We start from the raw sequence: 27,714 nt of genomic DNA on the forward strand, positions 1-27,714 counted from the left end.
CTAATAAATGTAGAATAGTTTAAATGTTTATCCAAATGACTATGCAGACTGTTTTGAAGAGGTTACAGATACCGCAGACAGTTAATTAAATGCTCAGGAGAGGCACACATAAGAGACTTCCCCAGCTGTTTCATGACCTCAATGTAAACTACTCTAGGTCCTCCTATTTAGATGTAAGGCCGGATGTCCTTGATCATCTGCAAGCGTAGTGAAAGGAGTTGTTTCACGTATCGCCATATAGGGTACAGGCCGGTGACACCATCTGTGAAAAGGAATATCTAGCTCGGTTTTCACAGAACAATCTGAAAGGAGGTAACTCATAGAGTTTTAACACTAGAATTGCTATATTATTTGGCTTTGTATCAGAGCAGGACTGAAGGCCAGCGCTAACTTTTGCCATACAAAATGTCATTTACTGTACCCCAGAGTATTATTTTCATCATCAACATATATTACTAGGTTTATTTTTCCAGAAAACATATAGTTTGATTAATTCCCAATCTTATAATTAAGGAGATTTAAAATCCTAATACAACTAAACAAAAGAACGTAGAGCAAAAGAAACTCATTTATTATTGGTGGAAAACTAAAATTGTACAGCCACTTTGGTAGACAATTTGCACTTTCTTACAAAACTAAACCTCATCTTATGGTAAGATCTAGTAATCATACTCTTGGTATGAGTATTTACTTAAAACATATGTCCTCACAAAAACCTGCACATTAATGGTTATAGCATTTTTTTCTTAATTGCCACAATTTGGAAGCAACCAAGATGTAATCTTGTAGGTGAATGGATAAATGGACTGGTAATCCTTGCAATGGAATATTATTCAGTTATAAAAAAATGAAGTATCGAGTAACAAAAAGACATGGAGGACACTCATATAAATATTGTCAAGTATTAAATAAAAGTAGCTAATCTGAAAAGGCTACATACTAGACTGATTCTAACTATATGTCTTTCTGGAAAAGATAATAAAAACAGTAAGAGCTGTGGTTTCCAGTGGTTGGTGGGAAGGGAGGGAGGGATAAATAGGTGGTTATGATACTCTAATGGTGGTTACTTCTCATTATGGTTTTGTCAAAGCCCATAGCTTGTACAATGCAAAGAGTGAACCCTAATGGAAACTATGGAATTTCGTTAATAGTAATGTATCATATTTTCTCATCGATTGTAAGAAATGTACCATAGTATTTCAAAATATTGATAATAAGGGAAGCTGTGTGGAAGGAGTGTTAGGTGAGGGAAGCACAGAGGAGCTTACTGTAGTTTCCACTAATTTTTGTCTACAAACCTGAAACAGCTCTAAACAATAAAGTCTATCAATGTTTTAAAAAGTATATTATGTCCAGAAGTAGATCCTCATATATACAGTGATGAACGACTGATTTTGTTACTGTATAATGCCAAATGAATTGGAAAACTGTATAGAAAATAATTTTCTCTTGATCTTTAATTGCAAGGATAAACATAATCAATCCATATTAATTGTAGATCTAAATGTACACAGGTAACCAATAAAGTTGTGAGAAGAATACACAGGAGGATATTTGTATGTCCTTAGAGAAAGGCACAAATCTTTATCTAGGACACTGAGAGCACTCAAATAAAAACCTGGAAACTAGTAAATTAGACTTCATTGCATTTAAGAAATCGTGTATCCCAAAATATGAGAAAACATATTCACAATAAAGATATTTAACAAAGTATTATTATCTATAGCATATAAAAATTACTATAAATATTAGTAAATATATAAATAAAGATTTATTATAAATCAATTTCAAAAAGATTATTCTAGCAGAAATAGACAAAAGAACAAGCATTTCACAGGAGACAATATATTACCTATTGTTGTTAAAATATTTTTAATTAAATACAAAATACTGGCAAAAACATTTAGCAATCAGAAAAGTCACAGAATATTGGTGAAAAGAGAATATCGGACAAACACCTTAAAAAAGTCTTTGCCAGTATCTGTTAAAGATGAACATCTGAATACCCTCTGATACAGAAATTCCATTTTTAGGTTTAAACCCAGCAGAGGCACATAAATGTGTTCATTTAATGGCCTTTAGTTAGCTGCTGTTACCAGCTCTATTCATCACAGTCCCAAATTGAAAACTCATAAATTATCAGCATAATGGATATATAATATTTCATACATTTATGGAATGAAATGCTATGTAACATTCATTACTAATGGATCACTCTCCTATTTTAGTAGGAGAGTGCTGATATCACTCTCCTAATAGTTTTGAGGATCACAAAATATTTTATACTCTTTTTATGTAGAAAGTGTGTATATATATATACACATATACACTATATATATATATATTCACACATATATACACAGTCTCATATATTGAACTCCTCTATTATTAGGGAATAGACTTTTTAACTAAATTAAAAATAATATTGTTATTGACTGTATCTTAGGCTGTACTAAAATAATTCTATAAATTATAAAAATGAAAATCATATAAAAATATTGGAGCAAAATGCAATAAAATCAGAAATTAAACACAACTGGAAAAAAAGCTCCCATCAACATGGCAAAAAGAAAACATGCCTTTATATATGTTTCTGCCTAAGAGAGACACAAGTATACATAATTACAAAACATTGAAAATAGCAATAAAGATAGTCCAACATACTAGAATCTGTGTATTCAATCTAGAAAAATCCACAGAAGAAAATCCATAAACTTCACTTCCCAAATAAAGAAGAAAAACAAGAGAATTAAATTTCAGTCTAGAAAATCTATGACAAGTACAGCACAGTATATTAAAATGTATTGAAGAAATAAAGAAATACAAAGGCGTAAAAATGGAGTAATAATAAAAAGTAATATATATATATATATTGCTATCAAAAATAAATTTAAAAAGTTGGAAATTGACAAGGCAATACTTTGTGCTATTCTTTTAAAGTTGCTTCTCACCCCTTTCTTAATCCATATCAATCACTAGTACGTTCTCCATATCTCTGATTTTGTTATTTTGAAAATGTTATACAAATGAAGCCACACAACTTTTTAAGATTAACTTTTGTTCACCCAGCATAATGTTCTTGAGATCCATCCAAGTTGTTGCATGTATTAATCGTGTGCTACTACGTATCTTTGGGTATTATTATTTTTTTTTTTATTTTGGGACAGAGTCTTGCTGTGTCGCCAGGCTGGAGTGCAGTGTCACAATCTCAGCTCACTGCAACCTCTGCCTCCGCCTCCTGAGTAGCTGGGATTAAAGGTATGTGCCACCACGCCCAGCTAATTTTGTATTTTTAGTAGAGATGGAGTTTCACCATTTGGTCAGATTGGTCTTGAACTCCTAACTGCAGGTGATCTGCCCACCTGGGCCTCCCAAAGTGCTGGGATTACAGGCATGAGCCACCGCGCCTGGCCTCATGAGCAGAATTTTGTGTGGCAATAAGTTTTCATTTCTCTGAGACCAGTTTGTATTTGTTCTGTTTCTTTTTCCAACTTTTTAAAAAATTTCAGTTGGAATAACTTTTAACTAATTGTCTTCAAATTCAATGATTCTTTTCTCTGCTGTGTTCAATTTGCTGATAACCCACTGAGGACAGTTTCATTTCTTACACGTATGTATGCATGTGTGTTTATTTGTGTGTGTATACGTGCATGTGTTTTCATTAATCTCATTTTTAGAGTTTCCATTTCTGTATATTATAATATTCTATATCTGGTCATGCATATTTGATACCTTTTCCACTAGATTCTTTACAATGCAAAAGTTATTTATAAGTATTTTTTTTCCTAGTAATTCCAACATTTGGGCCCTTTATGTATCTTCTTCTTTTGATATCTATTTAATGTGGATGATTTATATTCATAGTGTATATGTGTATTTCTTTATTGGATTACAGACATGTTATGTATATAAACAATAAAAATTGAGATAAATAATCTTTGTGTCCAGTAATAGACATGCCTTTTCTTTTTTAGATAGCTAAGGGTTATGTCAAAAAGACTCAGGTGTCATATTGAAGAGGCTGCCACTGTCAAACATTTTACAATTTGAGCTCCAAAAGTGATGATATATAAGACTAACTTAGATTCATCAAATATGTTTAAAGTTATAATTTCTTAATAATAATAGTTAGCCAATTTTAGGAAAATAATAGGGAAGCAAATCATTATCCTTAAAATAAGATACAAAAGGAAAAGATTTATCCTGTCCTTCCAAAGGAGTTATATTACTATGAAACCAAATAGTAGTTGCTATGGTCTGAATACTTGTCTCCCCAAAATCTCTGTTTTGAAATCCTCACTCCCAAGTTGGATGGTTTCAGGAGGTGGGGCCTTTGGGCAATGATTAAGTAATAGGTTGGGCCCCTTGTGAATAAGATTCATGCCCTTATAAGAGGTCTGAGAGACATTCCTCATCCCTTCCACCATGTAAGGACACAGAAACAAGGCACTGTCTATAAGCCAGGAACTGGGCTCTGATTAGACACTGAGTCTGCCTTGGCCGTGGACATTCCAGCTTCCAGAACTATGAGAAATAAATTTCTAGTTTGTGATTATTTGTTATAGTGGCCCAAGTGGACTCAGGCAGTAGTTGAACCGTATTTTTACCTTTAATTTGACTATTGCCATTTGCTACTCACTAGGCAGCAATTGATTTAGTCACGGAAGGTCAACCACTGTTTATACCACAAGACATGCCTCTTGATAAGACAAGACAATACCTATAGTCTTGCCAAAGGAATTGAAAACGAATCTGATGAAAACTCTCTGTGGCCAACTGGCGATTTGCAAAAGGTGTAAATGACAGAGGAACATCCTGAAATGAGTATGCGATCAGCAAAATCCAGACTGCAAAAAAATCTAAAGGTCAAACACCACATGGTTTTCAACAGATAAGTTACAAGGAAACAAAAAGGACAGAAGGGAATCTGTAGATTAAAAAAGACTGAAACATAAAAGTAAAATAAAGTTGGCAAGACTAAATTGTAATTTGTGAAGCACACCTGGAGGATAAAATGTGGATAAGATGAAAGGAAAGGACTAATATACGAGTCAGGATGCCGGCTGATCTTGAGGGAAAGGGTGGTTTTGAGACTGAATCTGAGCCCATGAGGAGTCTCTATGTTTGTGACTTTGTTATATTTCTTGGATTTTGTAGTTTTTACCTTATTAAAATTTATAATAATTTACTAAGCCATGTGACGCTGTTTATAGTTTTCTTGCATCTGTATTCTATTTTACATTTAAAGAGTCTTTTTAGAAAGACAGAAAAGATCATTTTAGATATTAAGCCTTAATAATTCAGAAGGGCACAATGAAACTGTACTGAGATACTAATAGAAAAGCAAACACATTTTACTTTCTTTTTTTTTTTTGAGACCAAGTCTCACTCTGTCACCCCGGCTGGAGTTCAGTGGCATGATCTCGGCTCACTGCAACCTCCCCGTCCCGGGTTCAAGCAATTCTACCTCAACCTCCTGAGTAGCTGGGATTACAGGCAGGTGCCACCACACCTAGTTAATTTTTGTATATTTATAGAGACGAGGTTTCACCATGCTGGCCAGGGTGGTCTCGAACTACTGACCTCAGTTGATCCTCCCCCATCAGCCTCCCAAAGTGCTGCAATTACTGGCGTGAGCCATCGCTCCTGGCCCACATTTTTCTTTATGTGAAAAGAATCAAAGAACAATAATATACTCTTTCTTGTTAATAGTTTCCAAAAAAGTCATTTATCTGATGACGGGATAGATCTCATTATCTAACTATTTTGAAAAGTACATATTTTATTTTATTCATGAGTTGTGGTCATTTTAAGAGTTTGGATTTCACCTGAACTGAATTGTGGTTTATTTTAACATTAAATGAAATAATAGATCAATTCAACAAACTACACATTTCACACTTGCTTTGAGATAAATTGACCTTCGCCGAATTAGCTTCTCTTCACAAAGTAACCTACATAAAAATGCCAATTTGCATAAAGACCTTTTAAAAGACAGCAGGAGTTCAGTACAAGCTACTGAGAGTTTTCTTGTTGCCTAACAGAAATTCGCTCCATAATAATGAAAAGTGACTTTTTCATGCACCTTCCTTTATTTTTGTGCCTGAAATCACAGATTGTACACAAAGGGAATGTGCTAAGCTGAACATAGGCAAGAAGCAGCAATGGCAACAACAACAAAAGTTAGTGATGCATTACAATCTATATATCGTTACCCATATATATACAGAGGGGGACTACATAACAATATATAGATTGTATATATATATATATAGAGAGAGAGAGAGAGATTTCTATTTCTTGATTATATATTATATAATATGCTATATTATATATTACATAATATGTAACATTCTCTCTATTTCTTGATGACGTATTACATACATATATAATCAGCAAACTGCTATTCCCAGAAAAATTATTTAAGCAATACCTCTTTCACTTCCTTAAGAAAAAGCAATACTGGATTAGAAATATTTTTAAAAATTTAAACATTCTATGAAAGTGACCTGTGAATGCACAGTCAGTGCTTTTGCTCTTGTTATATATGCAAGGAGGTGTGGAGAGTGGCTTTAATATATTTACGACATTGAACATAAAGGTCAATCATCTAAAAAGAAAAAGGCATCAGCAGTTAGAAACTGCATTCCAACACTACATTTGCGGCCAAAGAATTTTATAAATGAGACACAAAGAGAGCAAATAATTTTCAGATGCAATTTATTTGAAGATTAGGTATCATCTGTATAACGAAAAGAAGCAAAGATCAATATAGTCATATTTTACTCGTTTTGCTGCTAAACACGTGTCGATTTATTTTTGTAAATATTGTCTTTTTGTTGTTATTACCTCTATGATCTACAATAACAAGGTTAGTAAAAAATCTTACTGTTGATGGTGACTTTACACTATATATGTATATATATGCGTGTGTGTGTGTGTGTGTGTATATATATATATATTTTTTTTTTTTTAATTTTTTTTGAGACGGAGTCTTACTCTGTTGCCAGGCTGGAGTGCAATGGCACGATCTCGGCTCACTGCAACCTCCACCTGCTGGGTTCAAGCAATTCTCCTGCATCAGCCTCCTGAGTAGCTGAGACTACAGGCGCCTGCCACCATGCCAGGCTAATTTTTCGTATTTTTAGTAGAGAGTGAGTTTCACTATGCTGACCAGGCTGGTCTCGAACTCCTGACCTCATGATCTGCCTGCCTCGGCCTCCCAAAGTGCTGGGATTACAGGCGTAAACCACCGGGTCCGGCCCTTTACACTATTTACTTGGCATAATTTTGCATTCTAAGTATGAAGAATTCATTCTAGTTGAATTTTTCTCCCACTGGGTGTTAGGATTCTTAGTTTTCCCCTAGATGGCAGAGTAGTATTCTAAATGTAAAAGATGTCCTTTGTGATAAACATTTTAAACATTTATGTTGTATTTGCCAGTCTGGTTGAAAAATAGTTCTCCCCTTTTCTACAGTTAAAACAGGATACATTCATGTGGTATATTTTGAAATTGGCATATATAATGAGATAAGGAGCAAGTAAGTACAATATTTTTAAAATTAAGTGATCACATACAGAAAAGTGTAGTAATGTTTGATATATTTACATTCACCAAATAACCTATAAACAGTCCAACAGGCTTTAACATACCATATCTTACCCTAAGAGTATTGCTTGGCATTCTGTTTTGCAGCTTTTATTACTTGTCACAGGGTCCCTGATGAAAGAACTCTAAGAAAAACCCCTTGTGGTAGTTTAGCGCAACTTTCAACAAGAGAAGTTCCCATCAAACTTTCAGGACAAATATGTCTAAGAGCAGTTCTCAGTCTAAAATGGAGTTTCAGCAACACTATTGTGAGCTCTTCCAAATGTCCAGTATTCCCTTTCTCCACATGTTCTTAAGCAATAGATTGAAGAAGCTTACAAAGTCTCTATTTCCTCTGCAAACACACAGGGTGGTGGCGATTCTCAATTAAGACACTTAGAAACTGAGGAAGCCTCTCACTTTTTCCCCATTTCTAGCCTCATTGCCATAAGAATATTTGTATGGCATTTGCAGCTTCCAAGCAGCATTTTTGGTATTTCGCTGATGGCATCATATGTAAATTTGATTTTTATGTGGAACATCTATATCTTCCCTGGTTTCCTATATAGACCCCAAAATATAGAAGCACAAAGTATGACAGATAAACAAAAGATTTAGTAAATAAGACAGTGGTATTAAACTTAATAAGAAGAAATAATGTCAAAGCTGTCCTAGTATGATAAATGTGTGAGATATATAAAGAATAACATCACCAAAACTTATAACAAGGGAATTATTTTAAATATTTTCCTCCTGAGTCAAATATTTCATTTCAGTTTTTCAGTACCTGGGACATGCAAATAAAACAAGGGCAATAATTATTAATTGGGAGGGAGATAAGCAAGTATTTCTCACTAGAATCAAGTTAATTATTGGAAAGCAGGCGTTCCAGAGACAACTACTTAAAATGCAATGCTTTTGGCCTGGAATGTTGTACTCCCATATGTCAGAGGGAAGATATTATTCAACTCTTCTTAACTTAATTCAATGAAAATATAATTTTATGTAAATGTGAACTATTCTTCATCTTTTGTGGAAGTATAAAGGTAGCATTGCAATTCTACTTTATTCTTATCTTCATTCCAGTGTTCTTATTGATTAAGAAAGACTGGGACTTACTAAATGGAAAATGAAGCCATATTTTGCAAAAATACTATACAATGTGCTAATATATCTAGTCAAATTATAAAAATAAAATTATATGGTAAAGACATCATTTCAACAAATAAGATAAGAAGGCTTTTACTTTAAATATTCAGATAGCTAAGATTTAGCATTTGATTCTGATTACATTAAGAAAAATTCTTGTATTAGTCTGTTCTAATGCTACTAATAATGACATACTGGAGACTGGGTAATTATAAAGGGAAGAGGTTTAATGAACTCACAGTTCCACATGGCTGGGGAGGATATATTTATTTTGTCTCCCTTATGTATTTAATTTTCAATTATTTATCCAAATCACATGCAATATTGTACAACCTATATTTTAGGCCTCACAATCATGGCAGATGACAAAGGAGGAGCAAAGGCACATCTTACATGGCAGCAGATAAGAGAACATGGGCAGGGGAACTGCCCTTTATAAAACCATCAGATCCCAGGAGAATTATTCACTCTCATGGGAACAGAATGGGAAACACCTGCCCCCATGATTCAATTACTTCCTGCTGGGTCCCTCCCACAACACATGAGGATTATGCGAGCAACAATTAAAGATGAGATTTGGGTAGAGATGCAGCCAAACCATATCAATTCTCTGTTCTCATCTTCATTTCACATATGCGTTGGGAATAGGCCCCCAAAATCTGGCCATAAATGGGCCCAAAAACTGGCCATAAACAAAATCTCTGCATCACTGTGACATGTTCGTGGTGGCCATAACGCCTACACTGGAAGGTTGTGGATTTACCGGAATGAGGGCAAGGGACACCTGGCCCACCCAGGGCAGAAAACCGCTTAACGTTGTTCTTAAACCACAAACAATAGCATGAGTGATCTGTGCATTAAGGACATGCTCCTACTGTAGATAACTAGCCAGAGCCCATCTTTATTTCAGTCCATTCCTTTATTTCACATAAGGAATACTTTTAGTTAATATATTATCTATAGAAATGATGTGTATCACTGACTTGCTGTCAATAAATATGTAAGTAAATCTCTGTTTGAGGCTCTCAGCTCTGAAGGCTGTGAGAGCCCTGATTTCCCACTCCACACCTTTATATTTCTGTGTGTGTCTTTAATTCCTCTAGCACTGCTGAGTTAGGGTCTTCCCAGCCAAGCTTGTCTCTGCACATATGTAAGCATGAAAGTGATATATTTATTTTGTTTCCATTATGTATTTAATTTTCAATTGTTTATCCAAATCACATGCAATATTTTATAACCTATATTTTAGGCTATGATTTTTAAAATGTATAAGTATGTATTAACTATATAAGAACTTTTATATATGCTGTTACTTTAATGCCCAAGAATCTTGAAATAAATATATATTTATTTTAGTTTACAAAATATGAAAATTTTAACTCAGAAAAATTAAATAACCTGATCAAGACAATAAATAAATAACTGGAATTTGCCTCCTGTAGCTTCAGCCTGATGTTTTAGTTTGTTTTCTATTGTTCATTATATTTAATTAATCTAGTATTCTGATATTCAGTATATCTCCTTCAGGCTCCAATATTTGTATTCATCAAACTTGCTGGATCTGATTAAATTAGTAGAGTTTCCAAATTAAGAATGCCAAGTAATTTTATTATGTTTGCTCTGTTTCTTAGGACTGCTTTCTCTCTAATCACTTGTCTTATTAGTTGGTCATTGACTGTGAAAAAAGAAAGCCTTCCAGTTTTATGAGATAGAACTTAAATGGTCCTTTGGAGATTGTGAACTTCACATCCTTAGAGAAAATGTCATGAAAATTGAAGTCCTCATGGTTTGTGAGTAGCATGACCTTTGCATTAGCTTTTCTAACTGTTTAAATTGTTCCTAATCTGTGTTCTAACTCTACTTATGATGACATTTATGGCTGCCCTCTGAAATCTTCACATTTCACTTAACTTTATCATATTAGTAATGCAGGTAAACTCTTATGCCTTATATACATTTACTTGCTAGATACATTCTCCAGATAGGCCTAAAAGAAAAGCCAGTACTCTTCCTGACCTGTGATTTTTGTAATGTCTACATTGCCAATGATTCTCATTCAGCTTTCAATCAATAAATTGTCTCAAAAGTTATTTTAATTATGATTCATTTAAACAAAGAAAGTTTTTACTCTTTTTAAATTGCTTAAGCATCAGCTAAATTGATTTTTATTTTTTTAAATTCAGTTTTCATACTGGTGAAGCAAAGGAACTAAATTATTTCATTCTTAAAAACTTTTCCAGCTTTAAAATTCAATGTACTCTAAGATTCAATTATTTTTACTTACTTATAATTAAGCTACACAAGCATTCAGTAAAATTCCCTTTGAGGATCTATTTATCTCTCTCTCTCTCTATCTTTATCTATCTATCTGTCTATATCTATGTGTCTATCTATCTATGTATCATCTATCATCTTTCTTTGGTGAAAGTTTAAATGCTATTTAATTCATATACTAACACACACATTGATATTCACAGTTACATTTAATTTTATTACTTTCTTAGTGTACCAATAACTTCAATATTCTTACTGTATTTATAAAGTGTGATTCATCTACACTTAGAGGCAATATAATTCTTTATTTCTAGTCTTTGTTAAAAATTGATTTTAGAACCTCAAAATATAGACTAATTGTTACCCTTGAAAATACTTTTTTTTTACTTTAATCCTTACAAGAAGATAAAACTTTCAGAAGCATGCATGGTTATTCTTTGCTCTCTTTTTATACAGAGAGCTGCAATTGATTTTCATTTTGTCTCTTATGTGAAAAGCAACATTTTGAGTTGAGTTGCTTTTACCTTGAGAATACCATCTCATGTTTTCAGATCCCTAGGCAATGGTCATGGCGTATTTCCAAAAAGTGAATCTCTAAGTTGTCAGAAAACATTTCCTGTGGCCTGGTTGCCATCCCATCTGGATGCCAAAATCTCTTCCACTGTGAATTGTGGTCTTTGATCCAGAAATTGAAAGAATAGAGTGAAGAACAATGTGGCTTCTCATCACCTGCAAATAGCATATCCATTACTCAAACATGGGTTATGAATTTGTATTTTATTATTGCTGTTATACATAAGAGATAAAAAGAAAGAGATATGTGAGAAGAGAAAAAATGAAATGAAGCACAAATATTCATTACCTAGGTGGTCACTTTTATGATGATGACAGAATTGGTAACTTAAATTTGAATCATTTGGAGCCTGTTTATATAGTGACTTTGTATGATGAAATATTACAGAATCATTTAAAAGTCATGTTTATTAATACTCATATTGACATAGAAAATTTTATATGTTGTTAAATAGAATGCTAATATAAAATGCTAAGACATGCATGCAACATTGTCATAATCCACAGAGACAGACACACGCACACAAACACACACTGCGTGTATGAAAACCGTGAATATTTTTAAAATTTGACTAATGTGAAAAAAAGACGCAAGTATTGTTGCAATAGTGCGAGGTCAACACAAAACAGGAGTTACAGCAAGAAAGCATATACTCCTCTAAAAACATCTTTAGAAAACTATAACCAAACTCTGAGAAATGTCCAGCGTTAAAATACCCTATTTTTATGATTCTGAGAAATAAATATGGAAAAACTACATACAGAATATTACTGCCACTAACTGATCCGAGCTGAAAATATGTGATCCGAGCTGAAAATACACCACTTTATCTTTTCTTTCAACCAGTGCCACATATTGTTTCTGGCAGAAAATAGTAAGTGCTGCTCTTTATTGGAAGCCTTTCACTGAAAATGCACCTCATGCCTAATTCAATTCAACTAGTCAATTTTTATTGAATAGACTCTGTGTTTAGCATTGTGGTTAGGCACATTCACAGAAGAGAAAACAGCCCTGAAGTATGTTTCGGTGCTAAAATATATAATAGAGAGATTTAGTTCTGCGGGACAAAGAGAAGGTTAGGACTATAGTCACCTGTAATGGTTGGAAAATAGTTTTGAGGCCCATGGCAGTGTTTGTCATATTTACCATTGCATGTCAAGTGCCTGGGACAATGCTTAGAACCTAAGGGTGCTACTCCAAAGCACCTGCTCTTAAAAATAGCACAGTAATGTCCCTAAACACATCAAGGTTAATAAGCCATAATAAAAATAATGAATACATATTATAAAGCATTCATTTCTGAGGACTTCTCATAAAATTTAAAGCATTCTAGATCTTCATAAAATCGAATCCCCCCATGAAATAGTCAATCAACCTAAATAATTTTGAATCTGAAATCTATTTAACTTATTGAGAGAAATGAGAAAAATCTAGAGCATGCTTACCGCAAACCCCTTGCCTAGGATGTATTCAGGAAGTACCTAAGAAATACTTCTTAAATGAATGTTTACTCAATACTTCTTAAATGAATACTTCTTAAGTGAAATACTTCTTTTTTTTTTTTTTTTTTTTTTTTTTTTTTTTTTTTTTGTGAGACGTAGTCTCACTCTGTCACCCACGCTGGAGTGCAGTGGCGCGATCTTGGCTCACTGCAACCTCTGCCTCCTGGGTTCAAGCGAGTCTCCTGCCTCAGAATCCTGAATAGCTGGGACTACAGGTGCCCGCCACAATGCCTGGCTAGTATTTGTATTTTTAGTAGAGACAGCATTTCACCATATTGGCCAGGCTGGTCTCAAACTCCTGACTTCATGATCCGCCCACCTTGGCCACCCAAAGTGCTGTGATTACAGGCGGAGCCACCGTTCCCAGTCTGAAATATTTCTTAAAGGAATACTTCTTAAATGAAATACTTCTTAAATGAATGTTTACTTCCTAAGCACTCCAGCCTTGGCGTTATCATTGGACACTTGAATCAAAAGCTGAAGTTTATATGTTTACAAGTTTTCATTGGGTTGTATAAAAAGTTTACTTAAAAACTCAAATCTTGGGCCCGCCAGCCCATCCTGCACACTGCAGATTTTTGACTCACTAGCCTCCGTAATTTCATGAGACAAGTCCTTATAATAAATCTTCATACACACACATACAGACACATACATACATACACATTCTATTGGTTCTGTTTCTCTAGATAAATGTGATCAGTATATCTTCCTTTTTCAGATTTCAAATTTCCATAACATATTTTAGTGAGCATTGTCAGAGTTTTCACAATGAGGTTAGATTAAAGATGAACAAGCCTGTATCTGTCCTGTCCAAGATACTAAGACTGATTTGTGGTGAAAGAAAATTATTATAAGCTCTACAGTTTTTAATGTAGAAATTATAAATTCTGGACTTTTTGATTTGATCCAGACTAAGATAATTGTAGTGAAGATAGAGACCTCATCTTCTAGTTAGAGGTTGTTAGTGAATGAATATTAGTAAGATAAAAGAAGCTCTGCAAAGATGCAGCAAGAAAAGTAATTTGTTTTTGCATCTATAAAATGAACCTGATATTGCATAATTCATAGGAATATTGAGAGCATTTAGATAAGCAATAGAGATACACATAAAAAAAACTTCACATGAACATTCAAATGGAGGATATGATTTTTATTTTAAATTCAGATTATTTAAGACTATTCATTTTCTATTATCTGACTTTATTTATTCTAGGATACAGACATATAGTAGTGAACAAAACAAAATCTTCACACTAATATACGTATATTTAAAACAATCTTTTTAAAAAATTACTGTTTCAGATACATTTCTAATAATTGAATTTAAACACAATGATTCACAATAAACAGTGCAGTTACTAAAATGCATTAAAAGAATGGTATTAACAATTGACTTTAAATATCTATAAATAATTAAATATTCTATTTTAGTGTAGATATATTCTGTATTCCAGTAATAGGAAAACAACATCTAGCCTCCATCTTTAAAATATGGATTGAATAAAATAGTATTTTCGGAACGCCCAGTTAAATTGGGGTTCCAATACCAGATTAGCTAGCAACCCTGCCCTAATGAAAATATGGAAGTGGAACATTTGTGTTTAGTGGACTTCCTTGGGATACATTTTTAACCTGGTGGATGGGTTAATGCCTATTTGTTGGACCTGTGATGACGAGGTTCCCTCACAAGGGAAACTTGTTTATACTGGGAGGTATACTGGGACTTGTCTTATGAAATTATGGAGGTTAGTCAGTATACTGGTCCGGGACTCTTACCCAGACTCATGTGCTGTTTATGCCTGCCTGACCATTACTCTGTCTCTGGCAGCCTGCCTTTGTGTTCTCCTCAGCATCCTTGGGAAGCCCATAGTTCTTCAGATAGAAGGCACACATTCAATACACCACCACAATAGAAAACAAGCTCAAAGACTTTGTGCTTACACATCCTGAGTAAAGAGAGTACGATCAGTAAGGAGGGCATTTGTTCATCTGTCTGGGTCAGGAAGAGCCTTCAGGAGCATACGGAGAGAGAGAGAGAAATAGCAGCATTGAATATATATGGGAATAGGGAGGGTGTGGGTCACTTTGTGCAAATGTCTGAATGATTCCTTTAAAGGAGCTGGCAGGAAAGCAGGAGCCCAGTGGACTAGACAGAAGAGATGCCTCTAAGTTCTTATCTCTGCCTAGCAGGCTTGGGCCATTTGAGCGTGGTGTAGAACTGGAAACTTTGTCGATGGTGACCAAGCCCTGCCTCTCATAGGAGAAAGTTAAACTTGTACTCAAAATGGATGCTGAGGCAGGAACATTGTAAGAATTAACAACAATTGGTTACACGTCTTTATTAACTTCTATTTTCCTTCAAAAGTTAGGCCTGGGTATCTGTAGAATTAAACTTCAAGATTATGTTTATAGGGGTGTTAGTTTTGACCCATAGTTTCACTAATGGTGTGCTGGTAAATGTTCAACAACTGTTCTCCGAAGCCGATTTGAAGCTGTTTGCAGCTTTCTGTGGTATAAATATACAAACTATGACCAATTTCAAGCAACAAATGTATCATTGCTGAATGTGGCGTTGGGAAGAGAAGCATAAAATTTGCTTCTGTGAGGCTGTATGAACTGGCTTCAGGATACCACCCGCTTTTTCTATCTAGAGGCCATCTGAAATATAAACAGATATATAAGTACACAAATTTATATTAAAGTAAGCTGGATTTATTATTCATATTAGGTTGCTGCAAGAATAATCGCGTTTTTTGCGATTATTTTTAATAGTATGTATTTTGTTCAATGTAAATTCCTCTCGGGAATTAATTGCCTGCTTCTTGTTTTAGTAAATTCTCAAACCCTCTATGTTCCACATGTAAAACATTTCTTTGTTGCAAACTATAGGTTTCAACACAGATACAAGAATCTAAGGGGCATAAGTAAAAAACAATGAGTGAGAGATGGTACCAAAGACAATACATTTATCTTTGTAGAAGAGATTCTAAAAAGCAGAGCCTGAAACAACAGATGAGAAAAGATCTGAGAGTATCTTTAGAGAAAAGTGTTTAAAAACCTGTCATTTTCTTTAATGTTTTAATATAAAACCTTGCTGTGAATAAAAGCATAAATACATTCCTCCAGATTACTAAATTTTCCTAAGAGGTATCATCAATCACATTGTGCTCTTTTCAAGAAATAATTAGATTATCTTATGTAAAGTGAGTAGAAAAGTCATTTTTTTTCTGCCTGCAGTCAGTATATGCCAATTCTCACATATTATACATGATTATATTGAACTCAAGAGGTTTTAAGACAACAGAGAATAATTAAGATTTGGAATTTGGAAAGAGAAGGAAAAAATCTCAAGTTGCCAGTTGTATTGGAAGTTCACTTTATAACTCCAACTTGATTTAATTTTGAATATCCTTGTGCCTTGGAATTGAATTCAGAGGCAAGAAAGTTAGCAATTTACATAATGGAATCTCTCTGGATAAAATCCTTGAGGACATGCTATATTCTAATTGTCACTTCTCTGTTGAAATTTCTTTTTACTATGCCTCAGATGACAGTTATAAATGCAAGAACAATTAAATTGTTTTAAGGAAGAGGCACAGAGGCTGACATTTGATTTAGAATCACTGAGAATTAAGAAAACTCACCTGGTGATAATATGTCCCCTAGTAAATTGACCAGCAGTAGATCCCCAATATAATCTGGTGATTAAATTTTATTGACACCTCGGGGGATACATTTGTAGGCATCTAGACATTATCATTGTTAGCTCACAGGTGTTTACAACTATTATTTTTAATAAAAATAATATAAAGAAACATGGCATTACTCATAAAACTCCTGTGATTCTCTATTCCCATTTCTTTCCATTTTGCATTGTCATAGAATGTCTGAGAATTTTATGCTTTAAAAGGACTGAACTAGAATTATGCTATTATTAATTTTAACAATCAAGTTTAAAGTGAATATTTTGTGAAACCCAAAGCTGTTTCAAGAGTGGGTAGGAAGAAATTTTAATGTCTGAAGCCATACATAAATTAGGCCATACCCAACTCAGACTCTTGCACTCTATATAGATAGCCTTGACCTTTGAACTTCTATCTCTACAATAAGAGCTTTTCTATTTACTTTGAATTAGGTTTGGCTCAACAAAGCATTATTGGGCACAATTTTTTGTGCTAAGATGCATGGCACATAAACCAACCTATTTGACAGAGAATAACAGCACTACAGTAATACATTTTCTTACACTTAATAATATAAAACTTCTGCAGGGTAAACAGGTAATTCAGAAGGCAGGTTGATTAAATTTGTGTGTTTGTGTGTGTGCACAAGTGTATCTGTGCACACATGTTAAGATTCAATTGAAAGGGTAATGCCAGACAAGCCTTTGGATGGAGAAATAATTGTACTGACACACTTATTTGGTGAAGAGGTGTGGAGGATAGTATATACATTACTACATTAAGTACCTCATGGAATCTTTTCCCTTCTTTATAATATGGCTTATTCTTCTTCTGCAAAAAGTTTATTTAAATTTATTTATTAGGGTTTTGGAGAGGCAAAATAATTCCATCTGCACATTTTTATGAAAAGCCTCACTACCTTGGTATTTCTTTACCCTTGAAGATTGTCTTAGGACCAAATCCAAAAACATATGCATAAATAAAATCCGGTGACCCTCTGTGCCCAAAATAAAATAAGCAACAGTATTTTTTTCAGATATATCTTTGTAGTCATTTTTTCAAGAAACAGGAATTTAAGGGAGCAAGATATGTATACAAATGATGGTCACACTTATTGGGTAGACATTTTATAGAAAGAGGAAACTACATTTTTCTCCATAAAATTAAACTTCAATTAAGTAGTCATACTAGAATGCTTTCATTTAGTGGCAAATAGTCTTATAAAAATAATAATGAGTACATTTGTCAAGAGCTTACCATGTGCCAGGTGTTGTTCCATTGTTACTCACATAAATTCACTTATTGAAGCTTGATGGCAACCATTTATATAGGTCTTATTATTATTCCCCATTTTTAAAGAGGAAATCAAAACATAGAAAAACATAGAAAGGTGAACTGATTTGCCCCAGGCCCTACAGGTGATACATAGCAGAGTCCAGATCTCAGACTCACAGATTAACCACTCTGCTATCGAATGTTTCAGGACCATATACCCAAATGTCCTTGCGTCTTCTGCTGCAATCCCAAGAGTGGAAAATCGACTCTAGGAACATGATTAATAGCATCTTTTTAATTACATTTAAAAAGTTAAAATGTTGGCTGACCTTTAAATTATAATAGATACAACATTTTTAGGCAAATACAATTAAAGTACATGCAACACAAAAATGTCTGTATTTTTTTTTTTAACACTTGTATAATCAGCCTTTGCCTGCCATATGGAAAGTGTGTGATTCTTTTTTGCTGAATAAATGAGATGGATGTCATGTTAATCTCACATTGATTCATTTATTTACTGGTTAATTTTTAACATGCTTGTTGTTCATTGAGTCTCAGCACAGGTTAGGTATTATACTATGCACTGAGAATGTGGAGACTGATATATGAACCAAGCCTCAAGGAGCTCAAAATCAAGTGCAAGTAGACACAGATGTCACCTAAATGTGATAAATACTAAAGTTATTGAATACGTGTTTACTGACGCTTCTCAGAGAAATATGAGTCTCCTGTGTGAACATGTTGGGATGTGAGCCTAGTTTTTCAATGTTAGAAGTGTTTCAAATAAGTGAATAAAATCATATAGGAGAAGAGGTATATTCCTAGTCAATGATGACGTTACGTTAAGACCAAGACTACATGATAGTGAATGAACTTTACAAAGAACTCTGAATAGTTAAGCAATCAACAGAGTCCTAAAGACTGTACCAGAAGCCATGGAAGAGTTAAAGCAATTTCTATAGTAAATAATTTAAGTGCAACATTTTGGATTGGTATTGACCATCTAGAAATTTGTGCAGTATTGCATTTCCTTTGGTTTGAAATTAAAGTATTATTTCCCAAACCAGTAAATATTAAATTATTGAAATAATTAAAGTAAAATTGAGCAACCTGACATGCTCAGGAGAAATTTGAATCAAGGAAGTAACTCCATGATATTTCAAAATACGGCATAAAGTAAAGATGATACCTTTGTGTATAAGGGAAAATAGACTAAAATTTTCAATTTGTTCTCTGACAAGAAAATAATAATAAAACACTGGATAACAAATGAGGCCATTTTTCTTCAAGAAATAGTGTTTTTTTCCCCCTCAGATTATCTTGTGTAAAACTGACTCCTAATATGTATTAATGATGCCTCATAAATAAAATATACCAGGAGAGAAATGAAAGCAGAGCTTCTTGTAGAAGTTCATCTCATCTTCTATCCTAGCTAGTGAGCTTTTTCCCCTCCGCATTCATCTCCTGTGATTCTAAACAGAATAATAAAATGCTGTTCTCTAATTAGGGAAGGTTTTTTAAATATGTTTTGAATTACTGTGAATGTGAGGTGTTATATTTACTGTACCTGTAGTATACAAGGCTAAAATTCCCTCTAGCATTCTTGTTTATGTCTCCCCTGTTGTCTTTGGGTTTTTAGCAATTCCTTTTTTTTTTTTTTTTTTTTTTTCAGACGGAGTTTGCTCTTGTTGCCCAGGCTGGAGTGCAGTGGCGTGATCTCCACTCACCACAACCCCTCCGCCTCCCGGGTTCAAGATATTTTCCTGCCTCAGCCTCCCGTATAGCTGGGATTACAGGTGCGTGCTGCCACATCCGGCTAATTTTGTATTTTTAGTAGAGATGGGGTTTCTCCATGTTGGTCAGGCTGGTCTCGAACTCCTGACCTCAGGTGATCTGCCCGCTTTGGCCTCCCAAAGTGCTGGAATTACAGACGTGAACCGCTGCGCCCAGCCGAGACTCTTTCTTAAATAAGGTATGAGAGGCTTGCAGTTCTTTGAACTGTAATATAGTTGTTCATTACCTTCTCTTATCCGTCTTTTGATATCAGCACTTGTCTGCAGTTATAGCCCTTACTTCTGATATTACTAATTTGTAAGCTTTTTATTTTATTTCTCATGAACGGTGCTAGATATTTCCAATTTTATTGAACTTTTCAAAAATCCAGATTTTTGTTTCACTGATTTTATTTATTACTTTTCTGTTTTTTATTTCATTTATGTCTGTTCTTTCTTTTATTGTTTCCTTCCTTCTGCTTGCTCATGGCTTATTTTGCTCTTCTTTTTCTAGGTTCGTGAGATAGGAGTTTAGATTATTTATTGGAGATATTTTCTATTTTCTAATGTAAGCGTTTAATACTATTAATTTTCCTCTCAGCACTGCTTAAATTGTGTTTCATCAGTTTGGATATATTGTATTTTTAGTTTATTTTACTTAATTTGATGCATATAATTTTTTAAAAGCATATTGTTTATTTTCAAGTGTTTAGAGATTTTTCTTTCTTTTTTTTTTTTCAATTGCTGGTTTGATTTTATGGTGGTTAGAACATGCTCTGTAGGACTATAATTTTTAAATTTGTTGAAGTGTGTTTTATGGCCAAGAATATGACCTGTTTTAGTATATGTTTCATTAGTGCTTTAAAAGATTATATATTTTGTTATTATAACACGTAGTGTTCTGAGTGTTCTGTAAATGTCAATTAGATACTGTTGACGGATGGTGTTATTGATTTCCTCTACATTCTTGCTAATTTTTATCTGGTTCTTCTATCTTGAATCCTCCATTACCACTGCCTTGTGATTTAGGAAAAAAAATTACCTAATTTCTGAAACTCACTTTTTTTCACATGTAAATGGGTCATAGAATATTAACTTTTTAGGATACTTAAGAAAAGCAGATAAATATAATATATGTGGCATATACAGAGACTTGAAATAATTATAGACTGTATTATTTTCATCTCTAGGATTTGATAAATAAAGCAATAACTATCTTGAAATGGATTTACTCTCTGATATATTCTCCCAATCTTATTTCTGTAGATAGGCCATCACACTCAATTTCTCCCAAAAGTTAGTTAAAATACTACTAGTAATTACATATTACTGTTTGGAACAATCTTTTTGGAAGTTCTTTACATTGGCTTTGTAATGATTTTTTGGATGTCACACAAAAAACTCAGACTGCAAAAGCAAAACTAAATTAATAGGACTACATAAAACTAAAAAGCTTCTCCACAGCAAAGGAAATCGTCCACAAAATGAAAAGCATCCTATGGATTTAGAAAAAATATTTGTAAATCATATATACAATAAGAGGCTAATACCACAAATTTATAAAGAACTCTTAAAACTCAATAGCAGGAAAACAAATAACCTAGTTAAAAAATGGGCTAAGGATATGAACTGACATTTCTGCAAAGAAGACATAAAAATGGCCAGCAGGTTTATGGAAGGCATTTAACCTCATGCATCATAAGGCACATGGAAATTAAAACCAATATAAGCTATTACCTCACACCATTAGGATGGCTATTATCAAAAAGACAAGAAAAGACAAATGTTGGCAAGGTTGTGGAGAAAAGGGAACCCTCATATGCTGTTGGTGGGAAGGTAGACTGGTACAGCCCTTATGAAAAAGACCATGGAGATTCCTAAAGAGGTTTAAAATAGAATTGCCATATGACGCAGCAATCCTTCTTATGCTTATATATGCAAGGGAAATGAAATCACTATGGTAAAGATATCTGTACTTTCATGTTCATTGCAGCATTAATCATGATAGCCAAGATATGGAAACAACTTAAATGATCACAGATGGACCAACGGATAAAGAAAATGTGCTATATATAATCAATAAATATTATTCAGCCTTAAAAATGAAGGAGATACTGCCATTTGCCACACTGTGGATAATCTGGAGGGCATTATAGGTGAAATAAGTCAGAAACTCAAAGGTAATGCATTATCTCACATATATGTGGAATCTGGGAAACAAAGAATTTCAAATATACAGAGATAGACAATAAAACAGTGGTTATCAGTAGTGGAGGTTGGGAGGAAGGGCATGAAAATGAGGAGATGGAGGTCAAAATAGTAGATATGTAGCATAGATAAGTCTAGAGATCTAATGTGCAACATTGTAACTATGGTTAATACAACTGTATTATGTTAGAGATTATTGTTAAGTAACTAGATTTTGCTGCTCTTGTCACAAAAAAAGTAACTATAAGATGATAGCTGTGTTAATTTCTTCACAATAATAACCATTTTACTATCTCTATGTATCCCATAACATTATGCTATAAAGCCCAAATATACACAATAAAATTTATGTTTTAAAAAATATGTTAAATCAAATAAAGGCAAAAAAAGAAAAGAAGATAAGATTTAAGAAAATGAGAGATGTAAGTTTTAAACCCTGAGTGACTTTAATGTATCTGGCTTTGGGGAAAGCAAATATTTTCTTTGAGCCTTATTTTCCTCACCTTTCAAGTGCAGAAATTAATACTTGCTCTCAAGGTAGGTATAAATATCAAGAAAGAATGTGTTATGATATATATCATTTTTTTTATCATTGGTAGTTAATTCTCTACATAGTTTTTGCAACATTTTTACTACCAGTGAATTTCTTCTGTACCACATTATTGATCTACATTTTGCTGAGAAAAGGATAGTTCTCTTTCTTGCTGCTGAAATGACTGGTCCAATTATTGCTTTACTACTTTCTAGTTGTGAATCTCGAAAATTTGAGACAGGTCTCAGTTAACTGAGAAAGTTGACTTTGCCAAGGTTGAGGACACGTGCCCATGACATAGCCTCAGGAGTTCTGACAACATGTGCCCAGGGTGGTCAGAGCACAGTTTGGTTTTATACATTCTAGGGAGACATAAGACAGGAATCAACATATGCAAGATGAACATCAGCTTGATCTAGAAAGACTGGCAACTTGAAGCAAAGGTGGGAAAACTTGAAATGGGGAGGCGACTTCCAGGTCACAGGTAGATAAGAGACAAACGGTTGCATTCTTTGGAGTTTCTGATTAGCCTCCAAAGGAGGCACTCAGATATGTATTTATGTCAGCGGGCAGAGGGGTGACTTTGAATAGAATGGGAGGCAGGTTGGCCCTAAGCAGCTCCCACCTTGACTTTTCTCTTTAGCTTCATGATTTGGGGGCCCCAAGATTTATTTTCCTTTCACATAGTTTATAATTTTGACATGTTTCTCATACTTCATTTGACCATGTTTCTTCTAACAAATATATTCTATTTTTATTTCATTATTTGGCCTATATTTCACGTCTAAATGATAATTTTTTCAAAACTGACCAAGTGGCTATAACCAATAAATTAGTGATTCTGTCCTCCTATTTTAAGCTATTCTTGAGCACATTCCCCTTCACCTTCAGGTACAGGCTGTGATACACGTGGATCAATCTTCTTAGACTCACAGTGTCTTCTGAGCAACCGGAGCAGAATTCTCATTCTCCTCATCCACGTGACCTTCTTTGGCATTCGGGCATTGGCTGTACCCTTCCGCTTACCTATGCCCATGTGCCTGCCCTTCAGGCGGGCCAAGGTGTTTTTCTGGCATCGCGCCCAGGAATGGACCGTCACAGGCTTGCAGTTGATCAGCCCATCTTTGATCAGCTTCTGGATCTGCTGACAGGAGTTGGCACTGGCTATTTCATTGGTCTCACTGGTGTCTAACCAGACCTTCTTCTTCCCACAGTGGAGGACACTAGAGGCGAGCCTCTTCTGAAGCCTGAGCATACTCACGGCTGTGGCCACATATTCTCATGGAACACATCCACAAGCTGAAGGCAGATAAGGCCCTCAAGAAGCTCCTGGCTGACCAGGCTGAGGCCCGCAGGTCTAAGACCAAGGAAGCAGGCAAACGTCATGAAGAATGCCTCCAGGCCAAGAAGGAGGAGATCATCAAGACTTTGTCCAAGGAGGAAGAGACCAATAAATAAAAGCTCCCCCTTTGTCTGTACATACTGGCCTCCGTGATTACATAGATCAGCCATTAAAATAAAACAAGCCTTAAAATAAAAGCTGAAATTGGATCCCTTCCTTACTCCTATACAAAAATTAATTCAGGATGGATTAGAGACTTAAATCTTAGACCTAAAACCATAAAAACCCTAGTAGAAAACCTAGGCAATACCATTCAGGACATAGGCATGGGCAAGGACTTCATGTCTAAATCACCAAAAGCAATGGCAACAAAAGCCAAAACTGACAAATGGGATCTAATTAAACTAAAGAGCTTCTGCGCTGCAAAAGAAACTACCATCAGAGTGAACACGCAACCTACAGAATGGGAGAAAATTTTTGCAATCTACCCATCTGACAAAGGGCTAATATCCAGAACCTACAAAGAACTCAAACAAATTTACAAGAAAAAAACAAACAACCCCATCAAAAAGTGGGCAGAGGATATGAACAGACACTTCTCAAAAGAAGACATTTATGTAGCCAACAGACACATGAAAAAATGCTCATCATCACTGGCCATCAGAGAAATGCAAATCAAAACCACAATGAGATGCCATCTCACACCAGTTAGAATGGCAATCATTAAAAAGTCAGGAAACAACAGGTGCTGGAGAGGATTTGGAGAAATAGGAACACTTTTACACTGTTGGTGGGACTGTAAACTAGTTCAACCACTGTGGAAGACTGTGTGGCGATTCCTCAAGGATCTAGAACTAGAAATACTATTTGACCCAGGATCCCACTACTGGGTATATACCCAAAGGATTATAAATCACACTGCTATGAAGACACATGCACACGTATGTTTATTGCGGCACTATTCACAATAGCAAAGACTTGGAACCAACCCAAATGTCCATCAATGACAGACTGGATTAAGAAAATGTGGCACATATACACCATGGAATACTATGCAGCCATAAAAAAGGATGAGTTTGTGTCCTTTGTAGGGACATGGATGCAGCTGGAAACCATCATTCTCAGCAAACTATCGCAAGAACAGAAAACCAAACACTGCATGTTCTCACTCATAGGTGGGAATTGAACAATGAGAACACTTTGACACAGGAAGGGGAACATCACACATGGGGGCCTATTTTGGGGTAGGGGTAGGGGGGAGGGATAACATTAGAGATATACCTAATGTAAATGACGAGTTAATGGGTGCAGCACACCAACATGGCACATGTATACATATGTAACAAACCTGCACGTTGTGCACATGTACCCTAGAACATAAAGTATAAAAAATATATATATTCTTATTGGAATATGAAGTGCACATTCTGATGTGAACAGCTTTTCCAACTTCAAGCCAAGAATCTGATTCTCTACAGGATATTTAAAATTCCAAACTAATAATCTTATCTATCACATATTAGGAACTATATAAAAAGAAAACTTAAGCAAAACTTTAGCTCTGAAATAAATTTCCCAATTCACCACTCCCGTTTGCTATGATCCTATTTTTTATCCTCTTTGGTTGTTATTTCGGTTTTCTGGTCTGTCTTTATCCTTGATTCTTGGCTGCATTTTTCCCAGCAATGAAGCTAGCTCAGGTCAGTGTGGACTTGAGTTGCATTGTTTCCATTCTGTCTTTTCTTGTCTACAGCTAACAGCTGTAGATCTCTGTAGTCCTAGAATAGTCTGATCCTAGCAAACTACCTTATGCAAAGCATTGTTAATGGGTTACCTTACCTGCATGAACAATGACCACATAGCTCTAAAACCACCATGCCATTACTTTCTTTTTGTTCCATGCATCAAAGTTATGGTGATGCTCTGTTGTTTATCGTACTACTAAGATAGCTTTTCTTTATTTACTGTTTATAGGCTTTAACATATGCTAAATTTAGAGAATCGTTTTTCTCCAATTTACAGAAATATCTCTGATACAAATGCCTGGGTTTGAGGAAAAATTCTCCATCAATGCCCAATTATATTTCTGTAAGAAGTAAATCTGTTTTACTTGCTGGTTATTACTTCAGTATAAGTTTGATACTTTATATACAGAGAATAATGAAGCTCTATATTTTTTTGCTTAATGTTATAATTCTAAGTAGGCATTGTAGGAAATCTGAACAGTGTAATAAATTTAGTGCTCTTTATTATATTTATTTATCATGATTATCATTTGTTGTTCATCAGTTGCAGTGCTTTGAAAATCTCACAAGGATCTTTGAGTGATCTGAGTGATGATTAATTAACAAACATAACTTACATTGCTTTAGGGTTCATAAAACATTTCAGATACATTATTTCATTTAATTTGATCCTTTGAAAAACACTGCCAGAAAAGAAAGAGAGAGTAGAGAGAGAGTATATATTTAGAAAGTTTATTTTGCCAAGGTTAAGGACATATGCCCATGCCACAGCCTCAGGAGTCCTGACAGCATGTGTCCAGGGTAGTCAGAGTACAGTTCGGTTTTATATGCTCTAGGAAGGGTATTCTTATAAGAATATATGCTTTCTCTTCTCACACACACACACACACAGACACACACACAATATGTACACACACACACATACACATATATATACACATACATATGTATATATAAATTGAAACTCACTGATAATTTTACCAAGGTCACTCAGTTAATGAGAGAGAAACTGATAAATACACCTACACTCACCAATTTCAATTCCAGTGTTTTCCCAATATTGCTATATTTCATTATGTAAGAGATAAGGAAGCATTGTAAGGTGCTGCAAAGGCCTTGCTAAGTTGTGCTAAGTTGGTACAGTTATAAACTGGGCTTGTTTATCCATTTGTGGGTTGCAAAGCTAAGTCTTTTCTTCTTAAAGACGTTTATGAGTTTCTCAAATATATTCTAGGAGTCAGTCTGTCTTTGGGACAATTCACACACATGATGTCTTTGTCTATACCGATGCAAATGAAAATATGAACCTCTGTACAACTTTCAGTATAGACGTAATTGAGCTGAAATAACCTTGTTCTACTCAGCCACGTAAGTCCAACTTATCCTCAGAGTCTAATCATTAGACTTCTACCAATAAATATTGGTCACTTGTGTTATAGTCAAAGGTACAGGGCCATTTAAGATTTATTTGAGGTGGCTTTGGTGGAGATTCAGAGCCAGTTATCCAGTGGCCAAAGTGCCAGCAGCTATTCCCTGGGAACATTTTTCTGGTTATAGGATCTTGACTCTACCTTTTTCCCTTGGTTCTAGATCAAACCCAGTTCTGTGAATTACTTAATACCCTTTCATAAAAATATATTTTAATATAAATTAACAGTTTCTGGTTCTACTCCTTTTTTTCACCAAGAAATATAATACAAACAGTCTTATAATGGGAGAATTAATGAATGACTAAAATAAAAACTTTATACAACTTTCCAGTTGTTTTTAAATATTTGTTTTACTTATCTTAATTATTGCAAGGTTATTGTATGGTACATTTGCTGAACCATCATTCTGAATGCATTATTTCCTACTATGAGAGAAGATACAGTAAACTAACACAGTAATTCACTTACTTTAATTCAGTTACTTCAATATAGTTGCCTTTTGTTGTTGTTGTTGTTGTTGAGATGGGGGCTCACTCTGTCACTCAGGCTGCAATGTAGTGGTGTGAATGGCTCCCTGTTGCCTCAATCTCAGGCTTCAGCCATCTTCCCACCTGAGCCTTATGAGTAGCTGGG

General features: G+C 34.5%; 1 long non-coding RNA gene across 1 annotated transcript in view; it reads left to right on the forward strand.

Moving 5' to 3' along the window:
- The window catches only part of LOC123569812 (uncharacterized), an 85,341-nt gene extending 60,898 nt beyond the window's left edge, over window positions 1-24,443 (forward strand). The window contains exons 4-6 of the long non-coding RNA XR_006693618.3: window positions 10,370-10,528; window positions 19,725-20,024; window positions 21,818-24,443. This is a non-coding gene — a long non-coding RNA (uncharacterized lncRNA). The remainder of the gene's footprint in view (window positions 1-10,369; window positions 10,529-19,724; window positions 20,025-21,817) is intronic.
- The last annotated feature ends 3,271 nt before the right edge of the window (window positions 24,444-27,714 follow it).

Source organism: Macaca fascicularis, chromosome 17 (genome assembly GCF_037993035.2).
Source record: "Macaca fascicularis isolate 582-1 chromosome 17, T2T-MFA8v1.1".
NCBI lineage: Eukaryota > Metazoa > Chordata > Mammalia > Primates > Cercopithecidae > Macaca > Macaca fascicularis.